We start from the raw sequence: 15,827 nt of genomic DNA, 5'->3' as shown, positions 1-15,827 counted from the left end.
GGATTTCACCACAACACTACCCACTGCACCACAAAGTTAAATCAATGATAATTTGACTTCTAACATCATGAAATTACATTGAATGTCAGAAGTTAAATGTTTAATTTTCTTTTTCAGGATTTTTTCTTTTTGACAATCTTAACTGTATTGCTATCTAGGTCCCTGGAGGACTAGTGGTTAGGCCACAGTGCCCTCACAGCTGCGCCTTGGGTTCGATTCCCGGCCAGGGAACCTACCCCAGCCACTGATGTTGCACACAATAGTGCACTCCCAAATATGTGGACTGATGATCTGCAATGATATTGTATAACGAGTGTATTGCTATCTAATGTCACTTACTGAACTTGACACCTTCTTAACACGCTTATATGCATATTATCCACCAAACATCATCTGCTGAGTATGAAAACAGTAGGCCTTTTAGTAAAATTATTTGCATTTTTATTTTACATATATTTTATCAGCTTTATTTTGTCACTTTTATATTAATTTTTCATGAGCCCCTCTGTGATTTAAACTCTGCATGATTGGCACAATGTAAAACTAACAAATATTTTAGCAAAATGGGAATCAGCACAATACAATCTAAGCATCCATAGCCCACATAAAGCATCTTTGTGCTAATATTTATAATATTTATTTTGAATAGTCATTAAGAGGAATAAATTAAAATAAGTTTGAGTGTTTATGGGTTGTGGATTTGCTGTTGAGACCAGTATAATTGGAATTGATTTGTCTGTCAGCACTAAATTTTTGGCACGGCTGGCACTGTATTGTGCCTTGTTCAATAAGCTGTCCAGGCTGAAATGCACTGAACAAACTGTTAAAGTTGGACTGAAATGCTCAAAGAACAAGCTTTAGCCACTTCATTCTGATGACTAGGTACTTCAGGAGATGCAGAAATATTTGGTTCCTAACAGAAACAGCAGGAGTCCGTTTTCTCACTTCAGCCGCTTTGGTCCCTATGAGCACATTTGTTTATGGTAGTGAAATCAGAACCATTAGGAATTCAAAATGTGCTATTTAAGCACAACTGTATAAGCTTTACATTGCACATCAAACTCTTCAAAACCTTATCAAATATGCAGGGACAAGAAACATTCCATGATAAGGGCCCTTTAAGCAGAAATACACCAAAGTAATTGCTTTTGAGATGGTGAGTAACAATATTGTAATTGTAAATCACAGTCATCAAGATGGATTTTTTTAATGGACATATTTAAAAAAACATATATTTTGAATCAAATCACCTGATTCACATAAAACGTAAATTAAATGAATCCATCACCATAAACTTCAGCCAAAGTTACGCTAACATTAAGCTGAGGTGCAGCAATGCGTTTTCTTTAGATTGTGATGCCGTAGATCCATAAATGAGGATGTGTATGTTATAAATGATACTGCAATCACAGTTGCTAATAGAATGACAGCAATTGCCAATAACACCTACTCATTTATTCAAATTCACTTTCATTAAAATAAATGAAGAGAATGAGATGATGATTAGGCGGGTATTCAAAGAAGGCACAGCAGTTTTTGTGCTGCTTATGCTGATGTCTATTTTCCCCTGCCTTCCTTCCTCCATTACCTTCTCCAGTCTGTCAAGATTGTTGACTGTGATGAAAGTGATGTCACATGAAATGGAGTTTATCTGAATTAGAAGATCTGATGATCCACAAGTTTGCATATGAGTCACACAAACAAATAGACAAGGTAGTGGACAAACACTGATGAACACAAAATGAAAAATCACCCCAGTCTGCGCTTATGAGGTGTGATGACTAACATGAACTTTGTTGCTGTTTCTTCACTCATGATAGATCTGTACTGAAATAACTGGAGATTAATTTGGCCTTTTTTTGTTCTGTTCTGCTAAATTTCTTGTCTATTTAAGGCCATTTAAACATTTTAAAAACTTCTGCTGTCTGCTGTTCACACTGTACACTGTGTCTAAGCATTCTGCTCTGTTTTGTTGATGACTGACAGTGCATGTACTTCACAGTGTTATGGCCCAGGCTAGACTCCTGTGTTTACTTTTAAATATATTTTATTGAGAATATTTCAAAATATATTACAATTGTCAGTAGCACATACAAGCATCAATACAGATGTTCATATTGTTCATATACAAATATAAAAATTTGTCAGCAGTACATAACTTTACATGTCAGCAGTACAGAACAGTACAATGTCACAACTATCAAAATACAGTTTCAGTATTTACCCCTGTGTTTCCCCGTCCCGCTGGGTTCCCTCTTTTTCCCCCTTGTTCATGTTTCCAGTGTTTGTCTCTCTGTGTCTGGGCATACCCAACTCCTCATCAGACTGTACATAAACCCAGCTTCTCCAGGCACTCATTGCCAGATCATTCCGGCTTCCAATGGGGGTTCACTGCCGTGGAAAGCAGGCAGGCAGGCTTGTCTGCTGTGCCCAGCTCTGCTCTGCCTTTCCTGTGGTTCACCGACTGACTGGTCAACTCTCATGCTGCTGACCTGAGTTCAAATCCTGGCCCCTGACAGATGCACAGAGCCATGCTCCTTTCCCTAACCCTATGCTCTCCAACTTTCAAGAAAATCTGTTTAACCCTCTTCCCTTGTGTCTGTGTTCTGCTTCTGTTCTGTTTCTTAAGCTTATGTCCATTCCGCTATGGCAACTTGATCAAACTGTGAGAAAAGCTCAATTAGCTAGCAAGATTTTAGACATCTTTTGGCAGACTGACTTCATTTACTGCTGTGTTTGTTAAACTGGCTCCATATTTTCTTATATCTTTCCAGGCAGGAAGCCAAGGCAATGTTAGAAAGTAGCCAAATAAAATAATTTTCATGTCATTTTGTATTTATATTTATTTATATTTATATTTTTAGAGAATAGAGAAGTATACAGAGAGCAGTAAGAAGGGCATGTGGAGAGTCTACAAAATGGCAGAGTACTAGGATAGGGGTGAGAGGAAATGAGGCAGGTGGCTGCCAGCATAGCCTGGGTCCTTTCAGACGTGGCCGTGCTTTGGCAGTGAACAGTTCACTGATGGCATCATTAGATATCCAATAATTTGCTCAGCAGGGCCATTTATTGCAGTGATTTGTTTGAATTAGGAGAAGACGAGGGGAACCAGACTGTAATGGAACCAGTATTGGCTGAGATGTATTGAGATAACCCTCTGATGTGCCTCTTTTAACGAGGAAGCAAACATTCTGCAGAAGACTTGAAGACGTCTGTAATAGTGGAACTATTATTAGTAATATAATAATCTAAAAGACACAACAGTGCTCACATTGATTGACAAAGGTGGGTGGGTCGATTGCAGAAGTCTCAACAGATTTGATTGTGTTCAGGTCCCAGTGTCAGGTTGTGAAGCCCAGCATGGGAGCTGACAACTTCTGCTAAATTACAAAGCAAAAAAGGAGAGTAAATCTACTTCACAGTTGCTCTGGATAAAGGTGTCAGGTAAATAATGTAAATGTAATGTAACTACTAAAAAGTCTATGGGAAATTAGAATATACCACAGATAACTGGTGTGACTCAACCAATAATGTCAACTGCTTCTGCTGCTAGACTGATTCATTCACTTATTTGAATGTTGTTCTTGACGTCAGTCATGAGATTTTTTAAGGGTTAGAATATCAGGTTGTTTATTATTTGCCTCCCACATATGCATAATGATTCTACCTTTCCCCCATATCATTCAATTTTGTCCCCTGTCTCTTGTCATGAATAATAATCTCTTGTAATAAAGCGTAGGAATCATGCTACTATTTAAATTGTAATCAAGTGCATTGTTCTCTTTCATGAGTCACATTTGACAGCTCATGTGTATGGAAATGAGTAAACATTATTAAAGTGCTTCTCAGTTGTGTGATTCATATGCTTTAATGTGCAAAAACACAAGACTATAACTGGACAAGGACACTGAAAAAGACTGCTTCCTTTTCTGTGGGAATGCAGCCTCTTTCTTCCAAATGATCTTTGGACCTGTACTGTGGTCTAGATGAGGCATTAGAGTATTTAGCTCTGAAATACTTATTCTGGTGGCTTTTTCAATTGGTGTAAATCTGCCATCAGATATTACATTATTTCATACTGTAATGGTATTCACAGCAGCAAATCATTCATTCATTTATTCATCAGTAATGTCACTTTGTCTTGTCATAGCACTGGATCCAGAGCCTATCCCAGGAACACTGGGTGCGAGGCAGGAATACACACCCTGGATGGGACGCATCGCAGGACACCACAACAGCAAATGTGATGATGATATCACACACTATACACTTCAAGTATTTCTGCTGTAAGAGTGTCCACTAGAGTGCAGTGCTCAGTCATGTTTCTCACAAGATTTGCACACAGCCTCGAAACAACAAAGGGGAAGACTGATCGTATAACGGCTTGTTCAATGTCCTGCACCAGTGTACTCAAATGTAAACTTTTCAGCTATAATTACACAGACGGTAGTGTTCACATGCATGAGTGTGGGCATAGTCCTTCTGCAATTCTGTTTTGCAAAAGCCAACTAATTATATCAGACTGCACATAAAAAGTATTCACAGGTCTAAAAGAAGCCTTCATTTGATAGAAATAAATCTGTTTGCTCAGTTTTCATCCAATAGTAGTTACGACATAGTTGATTTGCTAAAAAAAATCTGCAGTGTTTTGATTTGCAGATGTCAGAATGAGGTGCAGTGATGCAGCAGGTAGTGTTGTCACCTCACAACTCCAGGGGCCCAGGTTCGAGTACTGTCTGTGTCACCCACTGTCCCTGGGATAGACTCTGGATCTACACAACCCTGACAGGATTAAGCAGCTACTGAAGGTGAGTTTGAGTGAAAATCTACTTACCACTAAACTTAACATTCAATAAGGTATTAAGTAAATGTTACTTAATTATATTTAGGTTATATTTATTTAAAGTAATTAAGTAACATCAATTTAAAATTTTCATAAACAGGAATGTCACTGTCATCAAAATATTAATTATTTACTATTTACCGTTATGAAGTAAATAAGTTGAGTTTATTATATTTTTTTTCTGTTTGACATTTTCACTTACTTAGTTGTATGAAGTTATATTACTCACAATAATTATATAAATGTTGCTAATTTTCTTTTGATAAATGTTACCAAATAAATATTATCATTTTCTCTATGCATTCAATATACTTGTATCACAAACCACACAACTAATATACATTACAATTAAACAGATAATTTTGTCAACATTAAACAACAATGAATCAGTCAGCTTCACATGACCTGGTAAAGTCTGGAAACAAGTTTTAAAGTTGTAACCTCTGATCGTTTTTAATGACAGTTGTGTCCCTGGGGACTGGAGCCCTTATTTTAAACAAGTGAAATCTCAGCAGCCATAAATGTAACAGTGGTATGACTGGCATTAATCAACAAAACATACCCCCACTAATATGGAATAGTCATTTTTGCTCTATTGGAAAAGTAAAGTATGACTGAATGCTCATTCAAGTGTCTGCTGTTCTGTAAAACAATTTTCCATTCACCAAAATGAATTTATCAAAAATGTAAAATAAACATATCACTGCTAATTATTTGATCCTACAGTATACAGTGCATTTCAAAATGTTTTTGTTTTGACCCCAGGAGTCATAAAATATAGAAAGGTATATCATATAACAAAAACAACAGGAGATGAGGTTTTAACCAAAATTCTAAATAGAAATATTTTTAGAATTAGCAACATTAACAACCAATGCCTCTTAACTGCATGGTCAAATCCATATCAGTATCCTCACCCACCCACTCCCACCCCTTCCCAATGTTCTTGTCTCCAAGTATTATACTGTATCAAAGTTAAAACAGTCATTGATTTGTCAGTAAATACTGCAAAGTTTTGTTTGTGTCAATATTACCTTGGTCTTAAAAGAGAAATTTACCGCATCCAACACAGATCTGGAAAGGTGCTTTATACAAATATTCAATTAAAACCTTACAGCCCTCTGAAATGTTACAATTGCAACATTCAAACCAGCACTCTGGACTAGTGCACTTTAAGTATGCTATTAAAACTTTAATGCATTAAAACATTTTGATCAACAGCTAAAGGTGTTAACAGTTCTAGATAAAGAATAAAATGTTAACTTTTCTTTACCTTTTATCCGTAATATACATCAATGACAATAAAACCAGGTTCTAATTCACCACAAGCATGCGAGCAGGACATCATCACTAAAGCCCCGCATTACTATTTTTGTCAAGTGCCTTACATACTGTTAGGGCCAAGTGTTTATAATGAAAAGGACACTGATATTCACACTGGCACAAAATACATTATCATTCCATTGCGATTATGTTTGCTTCTATGCATTATTTTTGCATTAAACCATCTTACAAACCGCAAAATAGTTTTCAAAGTCAACAAGTCCTGGCTATATTTGACCCCATCCAACACAGTCTTTTGGAGAGACAAAACTGAAGAAGGCCACTGTAAGTCTGTATCCAGGTCAGTGGAATGTCCATATAAGACAGGTTGCTGTATGTGAGCGGAGGGACCAGTGGTTTTTGCAAGTTTTTACAGTCATTTGCAAGATGGAAAACTGAGGTGGGTTGTACCAGCAGCCAAGACTGTACAGTACTTGCCATGTCAATAGCATTTAAGACAGCAAAATCAAATTTAAAGCTTGTAGTTTTGGGGTCAGCTTAATCCCATCCAGTTCTAGGAAAAGTTTTTGAAACACCTCAAAAGTGTAGAGTATTGTTTGAAGGTATACAAGGTTGAGGGCATAAATCAGCCCCATAAGCAGCATGCAAGCTTTAGCAGCACTGCCACATCCTGGCAACATTCCCTTGTGAGGATGTGTTGAGTGACATCACTGCGGCTGTCCTCCTGCATAAAATTTACAAGAAAAATTAAGACAATTCTATTGAATTGCTTGAATCATTCAAAGTGACTTCATTATCAGGGCAGAATGTACACATACATGCTAAAAACGACCATCATTAAACATAGTTCAGGTTGAGTCAAATTTATTTTAAAGTAGGCCAGCATTAGTAAAACATTTGTATACCATGACACAAGATGGTTGAGATTGTAGCAGATTGTAGCCTCCGAATGAATGCTGCTTGAATGTTGCTCTCAGCCATAAATTGTGTGCCTATGCACCTTTACAGTGCCAGGAAATCCTATGTTTTTGTAATCCCAGAGCACATTTAATTTTTGTGATTGCACTTAATTTGAATAAATATCCATTTATTCAAATATCCATTAAGTTTAGTAAAATCAATTTATTCTTACTGCCCAATGGAGCAGGTAATGTTTTTAAGGGTTTATAGATTCATTCATCTCAGCTTCACAAAACAAAGCAGGCCATCTCTTTTTCAAGTCATCAGCAGTTAGACTACCACTCATGACCTCAAGCCTCAAGCCTTCAATAGGAGAATGCTTAGGCCATTTTTTCTTAATGTTGTTCTCCTTCTTTAAGTGAAGTGAAGTGACTTGTGGCCAAGTATGGTGACCCATACTAGGAATTTGTGCTCTGCATTTAAGTGCACACACGGAGCAGTGGGCAGCCTTTTTTGCTGCGGCGCCCGGGCAGCAGTTGGGGGTTCGGTGCCTTGCTCAAGGGTCTCACCTCAGTCGTGGTATTGAGGGTGGGAGAGAGCGCCACCCTCCTACAACCCTCCTCCTAGTCACTCCCCCCACCTACAATCCCTGCCGGACCCGAGACTCGAACCCCCAACCTTCAGGTTCACCTTCGGGTTGCAAGTTCGACTCTCTATCCATTAGGCCACGAGTGCCCCCTTTACCTTGTTAAGAAGCTCCTGTCTCTCCATCTCCAGACTGTTGCTAGTTTCTCCACTTGGATGTGGAGGAATGCTGCCAACCATTCATGTCTGAAAATGAGGTTCCAGGCTCTCTTAGGCATTGATTGTTTTTTTTTTTTTATCAGAGCTTCTACAACTGCTTGTATTCGAAGACCAGTGGGACAGGCAGTGTAGTGGAATATTGTTTCAGCAAGTTTCTCAAGTATGTCAGAATTCATGCTTGGATTCTGAAGTAGTGAGCCATCACTTTCATAAGCCTTATTTCCTTCTTGAAGGGGCATTTCGACATTATATAAAAAGGTGGGTGTCACAAAATTAGTTGGCCAAGGTTCTGATCGATATTCTGGGGCTGTGGTAAACTTATGGTGTCAGATGAACTAACTGAGGAACTGTCATCCTGGAAAGACTGATCCAGTGACACTGGAGGGGAGGAAGCAGCAGCCTCATTGAAGGGAGTCCATGTGAGAATAATAGAAGGTTCTGTTTTAACTAATTTGACTGTGTCTTAACCACATCTGTTGACGTTAGAGTGAAGAATTGGTTATCAAAATGTTTGTCCATGTATATAAAAGTAAACTCCCTTGGAGTTGAAAATGATCCTGTGCAGCTGCCAAAAGTTCATCTACAGTGCTAGTGATTCCATCTGGTAGTGTTAACTTATGAACTTTAGTCTCTTCAATAGTAACACGTAGTTGAGTGGGGGAAGACATCATCACAGCCTTGGGCAAGCAGAACTGCAAAACAAAAAACAAAGACATGATTCGATAAGACAAGAGCAAATAATATTTCAGAAGCAGAGTAGGGGTTTCAGATACACCTTCACCAACATCCAACGTGCATGGAGAAGGGAAAAAAGTCTAAAGAGGTCAAAACTCCAGCAACACTTGTAGTACATAGAACAACTTTATTGTTAGACTAATGCTTTTGACTTGTGGCCTTCATCATGGTCATCATTAAACACATTACAACCAACATTTGATTAGGGTAGGTATGAAGCAGAAAAAAAATTCAAAAAGGTAATATATATATATATATATATATATATATATATATATATATATATATATATATATATATATAAATATATATGTATGTATGTATGTATGTATTTTTCTGATTCACCTACCCTATATAAATGTTGGTTGTAATGTGTTTCATGACGGCCCTGATAAAGGCCACAAGCCGAAATACGCTGGTCTAACAATAAAGTTGTTCTATAGTGTTCAAATAATATATTTCCCCACAAAAGCCTATGATTAATGAATGCTCTAGACAGATCAGAAAAAGTATATAATAAATATTTTTGAAGCCAAGTTTAAATCTGGAATAAATAAGAACTCTTGATATCTTTGACAGAGACAGCAGGTTTTTTGACATTTGAACCATGGAGATGGTATGTGATCATGGACTGGTGTTTTTTTGCCATACACTTCAAAATAATATGGAAGCAGCTAGTTTGTCTCACTATCTTCTTGAAGTGCTTAGCTTCAAACCTTATTGTCTATAAGGACACTAGTTGGCCAAATGCTTTAACGAGCTACTGGTTGTGTGCTACAAAATGGTGTTTTGGAATCAATTTCCCTTCTGGGAAAACACTGCTAAATCTATGCCTATGCTCAGCAATCAGGCTACCTAGGTGACCAGTGCTTTCATCTGTGTGAGTAGTTGACATAACCAGCTCAACATCTTTGAGTGTCATCAACAACTGCCATGCCTTTTCCTCTTCTTTGTCTTTCCACTTATATGGGAAATGTTTGATTTTGTTGAGCTCTTCAAGAGAGAAATATTTTTTCTTTATCAAGATATCTAAACACAATGCCAATTCTACAGGTACAATACCTTGTTCTGCTCAGTGTGTAGATGTTTTAATCTATAATGCTTTTAAATGTTTTGATGTCCTGAACTTGCAATTTTTTGCATGGCCATCTCATAAAACAGGAGGCCTACTGTTTCTCCTTGATGACACCAGTGTTGAAACCCATCAATCTTTCCTCTTCCCTAGACCTCAACTGTCCACTGTATTGGCTCATCCTAAGAGTAAGATCACCCTGTAAATGGACAGACACAATTTGTGATATTATTTGTGACAGACACAATTTGTGCCACAATTTTATATTACATTATGCAGTGAAGAATAGGGAAAAATAACAACAACATTATATCATGCAAATCTATGTATAGATTTCTACTTGCCTGAATGAGAGCATTAAATCAATCACTCCTCCTACACTCCTTTGACATGCGATTGACTGCAACTCACTGCTGTATTGTTTTGTTTCCTGTTGATAGAAACATACAGTTGGGGTCGTAAGTTTGAATACACCTTGCGGAATCTGCGTAATGTTAATAATTTTAAAAAATAAGAGGGATCATAAAAATTATATTTTGTTTTTTATTTAGTACTGCCCTGAATAAGCTATTTCACACAGCAGATGTTTAAATATAGTCCACAAGACAAAATAATAACTGAATTTACACAAATGAACCAGTTCAAAAGTTGTACAAGTACATACACTTGACTCTTATTACTGTGTGTTGTTACCCGGATGATCAACGACATTTTTTATGTTTTGTGATATTTGTTCACGAGTCCCTTGTTTGTCCTGAGCAGTTAATCTGCCCACTGTTCTTCAGCAGAATCCTCCAGGTCCTGCACATTCTTTGGTTTTCCAGCATCTTCTGCATATTTGACCCCTTTCCTACAATGGCTGTATGATGTTGAGATCCTTCTTTTCACACTGAGGACAACTGAGGGACTTGTACACAACTATTAAAAAGGTGCAAACATTCACTGATGCTCAATGTGGTGTTATTATTTTGTCTAAAGGTCTTATTTTTTTCATTTAGTACTGCCCTTCAGAAGCCACATAAGATATTTACATGTTTCCCAGAAGACAAAATAATAACAATTTACACGGATCATCCTGTTCAAAAGTTTACATACCCCTGGTTCTTAATGTATCATGTTGCCTCTTTAAACATTGAATTTTTCTGACTTTTGCTGAATTTATTAGATGAATTTATAAACATGCACATCTTGTGTTAGAGAGTTTTCTAAATGCCTGTATACATTTTGAACCAATTGGTGATGTCTGGGGTCATTTTGACCCCAACCTCTTTTTTGTGAAAAAAGAAAACTTTATATGCAGATTATTTTTCTGTTCTGTTTTACCTTTTCCTGTTGACTCTCTCTCATGATATTGCCAACTTATCAAGTAAATATCATTTATACTTTATTGGCCAGACCTCAGCCTTTTCTTTATTTCACTAAATCTTTCTTCCTTTCTAAAACAAAAACAAAAAACAATGTAATAATGTGTTTACAAACACAGTGAAAACATTTTTTACAAGCACGATTCAAAAAGCATTTCTTTCAGAGGTAATAAATATAAATTTACAAACCTAAAATAGTCAGAAAGAAAATGTATAATATATCTTTTTCAGTTTTTTCATATTCTTTTCCCATGCCTCCTGGAACTAGAGCTTGAATGGTGTGAGTTGTTTTTTTTTTTTTTCAAGCATCAAGTGTGTGTGTGTGTGTGTGTGTGTGTGTGTGAATGCTCCCCCACGATGAATTTTTTGAATTCTGACTTCCTGCAGAATCCATGAGAACCTGTTGAACTCAGAATTCAGAGAACTCATCATGGGGAAGGGGCAAATCTATAAAAGAGCATTCTCACACACACACACACACACACACAGTACAGTAGTGCTTTCTGTATGAGCACTGTGATTCTCTGTATACAAGAATAATGACCACAAGATGCACTGTGAGTGAGGTGTTAGCACAGTGTTTGGATGATGTGAGTGATTTATACGAACAAATCTCAGAAACTGAGGACAATGTTTTCAATGATCCTGACTATGAAGGACCATCCTCTGATGAGAGTGATTCTTTTGAGGATGAAAATACTGTGGTGCCTGTGGGGACAAGGCAAGACACTTTTGTGTCAAAAAATAGGAATGTGTTGTGGTCCACATCCTCAAGTCTGAATCAGGGTAGACTCAGTGCAGCAAATATAATCAAAATGGTTCCAGTGCCCACCAGGTATGCAGTTACCCATATCCATGACATCATGTCCACTTTTGAATTGTTCTTAACACCAAGCATGGAAAAGCTCATTCTTGACATGACAAATCTGGAGGGCAGGCGGGTTTGTGGGAAGAACTGAAAAACTCTAGATGACACCCACCTCAAAGCCTACACTGAGTTGTTAATTTTAGCTGGTGTTTTCAAGTCCAAAGGTGAATCTACATCTAGCCTATGGAGTGCTGAGACTGGTAGGATTATCTTCCCAGCAACAGTGTCTTTAGAGACTTTTCACATTATCTCTCGAATAATTCACTTTGATGACAAAAGAACCAGGCTTCAGCAAAGAGAATCAGACAAGCTAGCTCCCATAAGGGAACTGTGAGACAAATGTGTGGAACGCCTTCCACTGCTATACAATCCAGGACCTAATGTGACAGTAGATGAAAGGATAGTCCCATTTTGTGGATGCTGTCCATTTAGACAGTATATGTCTAGCAAGTCAGCGAAGTATGGCATCAAGATATGGGCTGCATGCAATGCCCACTCCAGTTATGCCTGGAACATGCAGGTATACACTGGGAAGCCTGCAGGTGGTGCTCCAGAAAGGAACCAGGGCTTCCACGTCATGCTTGACATGACCACAGGTCTGAGTGGTCACAACATTCTGTGACAATTTTTTTTACCTCATAACTTCTTGGGGAGGAGTTACTAAAGAGGAAGACTGGTAAAACTGGCCCCAAATGTAATAAATGTTATTATTTTCCTAAATATCTGGTGAATTCATGTGCTTCAAGACTTTAATTAATGTAACCAAAAAGCTCAAATAAATGTTTGTTAATTTTGTACTCAGTTGTGATTTTGCAGGTGTAATATGTGATTTTTCTATTTAGACAAAGCAATTAATTAAATACGAAATGTGCAAATAAAATAAATAAATAGTAAAAGCCATGTTTTGTCCTAATATTTTATTTAAAAGGACATTGTGAGTAAACAGGAAATAAAAACAAATAACATTTTGAATTGGAGTAATTTATCATATATTAATATATTTGGGGTCAATATGACCCTACACATTAAAGTCAGTGGGTTAAATATAATAATAAAAAGCAGCAAAATTATATATTATATACATTATAAAAAATGTTATACATATTTACGTGTGGAAGCGATTGTAATGTTAGTAATCTAATGTTAGGAACAGTTATACCATTAACATTACGTTATAGAGAAATCACCCCAACTTAACATTACTGAGGTTATGTGATTAAAAGTAACGTTAAGGTAATTATGAACAGTAAAGTATATTGTGTCAAGCAAACATGAATCAAACTATCAAAATGCACATGGACTCATGTATTATCACAAATAACAAATGAATAAAGCAATGAGAGATCAAGGAAGTATGCAAAAGGGAAAGGATACAATTAGTAAGCTAACCAAAGGACCCTGGTTTGGTTTCATGAAACATATGCAAAGATTAATGGTGTGGTCAGCTATAACATGCTCTCTGTGTAGCTTTCCTTATTAGATAAACTCTTATTTTTGGCCTGGTTCTAATTTTCAGTGATTTTTAATACACTAATCATTTTCATATACATGAACATCTTCCATACATCTAACACTCTGTTATGCTGTTTCAAAAACATCGCCGTTGAAATTTTCAAATGATTTTGACTTATCTTAATAGAAATCCACTAATGCTTAACGTACATGAAGAATTAAAAAAAAAGAATAATTTTTTTAAAAAAAAAGATCATTTTTCTATTAAAAAATGAAAAGTTTATGGTTCCCACTTTTTTCTTATTACGTGATAAGTTGTGGTATCTTAGGGATTTCAGAAAGATCCACATTATGGATCTAATGTGTTAAGTCGATACTGGAAAAAGACATAGTAGTTAAAAGTTCAGAACATTTCCCAGATTACTGTACTCCACCCTACTGTACTCCACCCTACTGTACTCCACCCTACAGATGTCCACTCTTACACTGAAAATTGCTTTGGCCAACTCAGACCTCGCACAATAACTTAATTCACTGAGAACATCCAAACTTATCAAAATAGACAATCACATGTAGGGCCAAAGATGCCTTTAAGAATCAACCAAATAAACATTAACAGACTATAAAATGCTGCATTACCAGGCAGAAGTGTGCACTTCAATCAGGGCTGGAGCTTGCCTGGAGCAATGCTACTCACTGCGCTACTGCGCCACCCTGGTTGGGGCTTCATAAAGCAAGTGAATGCATTTGTCACCTACAAAAGTAGCTTTATTGATGGCACAAATGCACTTTAGCCTATTATTGCACTTTGCACAATTATTGTGTTCTTGCAAAGACAATTATACTATTGTGAGAGCTCGTGCAATTAAATGAGTGGAGACGACATGCGAGCTGGATGCTAAAGCCGTGAACTGCCTAACTTTATTTTCCGAACAACCCACAAGCCAAAAAACTCTGATCTCTTAAAGGGGAAAACACACACTGCCGCCAACTAACATTCTTAAAGGGGAAAACCTTACAAACACCGTATGTGAACATCTTTAAACATAAGTCGCCACACTATACTTAAAAAAATCTAATAATGGACCTGGTGGAATTCCTAATGGTTTGTGGTGGTTTTAATCTGTCCTGCAGTTGAAATATGCACTACTATTTAAGATGTATTTCAACCTGAAACCAAAAAAGCACAGACCCTGGTGAACGAGGGGAGATGAAGTGCACGTCTTAGTGCTCCCCAAACTGAATTGTGGAAACTTCACTGCACTCTCGCTTCACTGCCTGCAAATCCCCAGTTAGTGTGTGCATCTGCATCTCTGAGTGATAGTCCTCTGAACACTGTTACATGACTGGAGCCTTAAAAGCACTTTCTCCATGCATGACTGCAGAGATGCATGGAAGTGGAACTATACAGTACATCCAAAGACAATACCACAAAATCAATGCTAACTTTTTTCTTTAAAAATTAAACATCAATTTTGCATGCCTCTGTTTTTCTATCGTCGTAATGTGTAAATGTTTCCAAGAAACCAGTTACTGACAGGTAGAGTGCAATTGTAATTGAGGGAGAAGGTAAATGTAGCACACTTGCACTGGATTTAATTTTAGAAGATAAATAGTGAAACAGAAAACAGGAAAATGCTCCTACAGCAGAATAAAACATGTCTAATCTATCATGCTCTATAGAAATTGCTGACCATACAATTGTAAAGTTATTACTCACATGCAAGCAATAACTGAAAACGACCAAGCAAACCCCCAAGGCTCTGCAGCTGCTGAAGAACTCAATTATATGGATTCAACCCCACGGTAAGTTTCATCCAAGTTACTAATATAACATTTTGATTGTTCACAGTATTTTGCTCTGGGAAAAAAGCAAGCAGGAATAATATTAACCTCTCCTGCACTCTTCTGTGATAACAGAAATATGATGTACTGTGCTGCATGTGCTAAGGAGCTCAGGACACTGTTTTAACTTAACCCTTAATATCCAGGTTTAAGAGGTGTGCTTGGGCATGGAAGTCACTAAATTAAGCTACATTCTTTATGTACATTCACAATCAATGATTTCTTTCAAGCATGTACATGGCTTCTATTCTCCCATGTGTTACCCATCACTTCTTATATGAAATCCTTTAGAAGCTTTGATGAACAATGCCTAATGTACAAAGGCAGATGCTGCACACATGACAGGAACTAGTGAATGAAAAGGACTCTGAAATTGCACAAGATATGAATTGGACGTTTGCTGTGGGAGAGAAATGGCTTTCATTTTAATAAAATATTTTTCAGATCATTGCAGCAGATGAGTTCTAACACATCTTCATTTCTTTAGCACAAAAATAACTCAAAAGACAGTTTGCTAATACCAAGCACATGTTTGTGGATGACTAATAATTTACTTTTTTTTATCGTTCTGAAGCATATATTCTTCACACATGTAGTAATAAATGTTTAAAATGCACTTGAACTTTTATATCGACAATATATTTTTATGTACCACCATTT

General features: G+C 37.0%; 1 long non-coding RNA gene across 1 annotated transcript; it reads right to left on the bottom strand.

Annotated features, from left to right (window-relative positions):
- Positions 1–5,965: 5,965 nt before the first annotated feature.
- Positions 5,966–9,904, bottom strand: LOC128318415 (uncharacterized). The gene is made up of 3 exons (XR_008301808.1): positions 9,737–9,904; positions 7,772–8,523; positions 5,966–6,851 (listed from the first exon to the last, which is right to left on the bottom strand). It is a non-coding gene; the product is annotated as an uncharacterized LOC128318415 (long non-coding RNA).
- Between the last annotated feature and the right edge of the window lie 5,923 nt (positions 9,905–15,827).

This window comes from Pangasianodon hypophthalmus, chromosome 5, assembly GCF_027358585.1.
Source record: "Pangasianodon hypophthalmus isolate fPanHyp1 chromosome 5, fPanHyp1.pri, whole genome shotgun sequence".
NCBI lineage: Eukaryota > Metazoa > Chordata > Actinopteri > Siluriformes > Pangasiidae > Pangasianodon > Pangasianodon hypophthalmus.
Note: the sequence above shows the minus strand (reverse complement) of the source record. Positions and strands in the feature narration are given on the sequence as shown.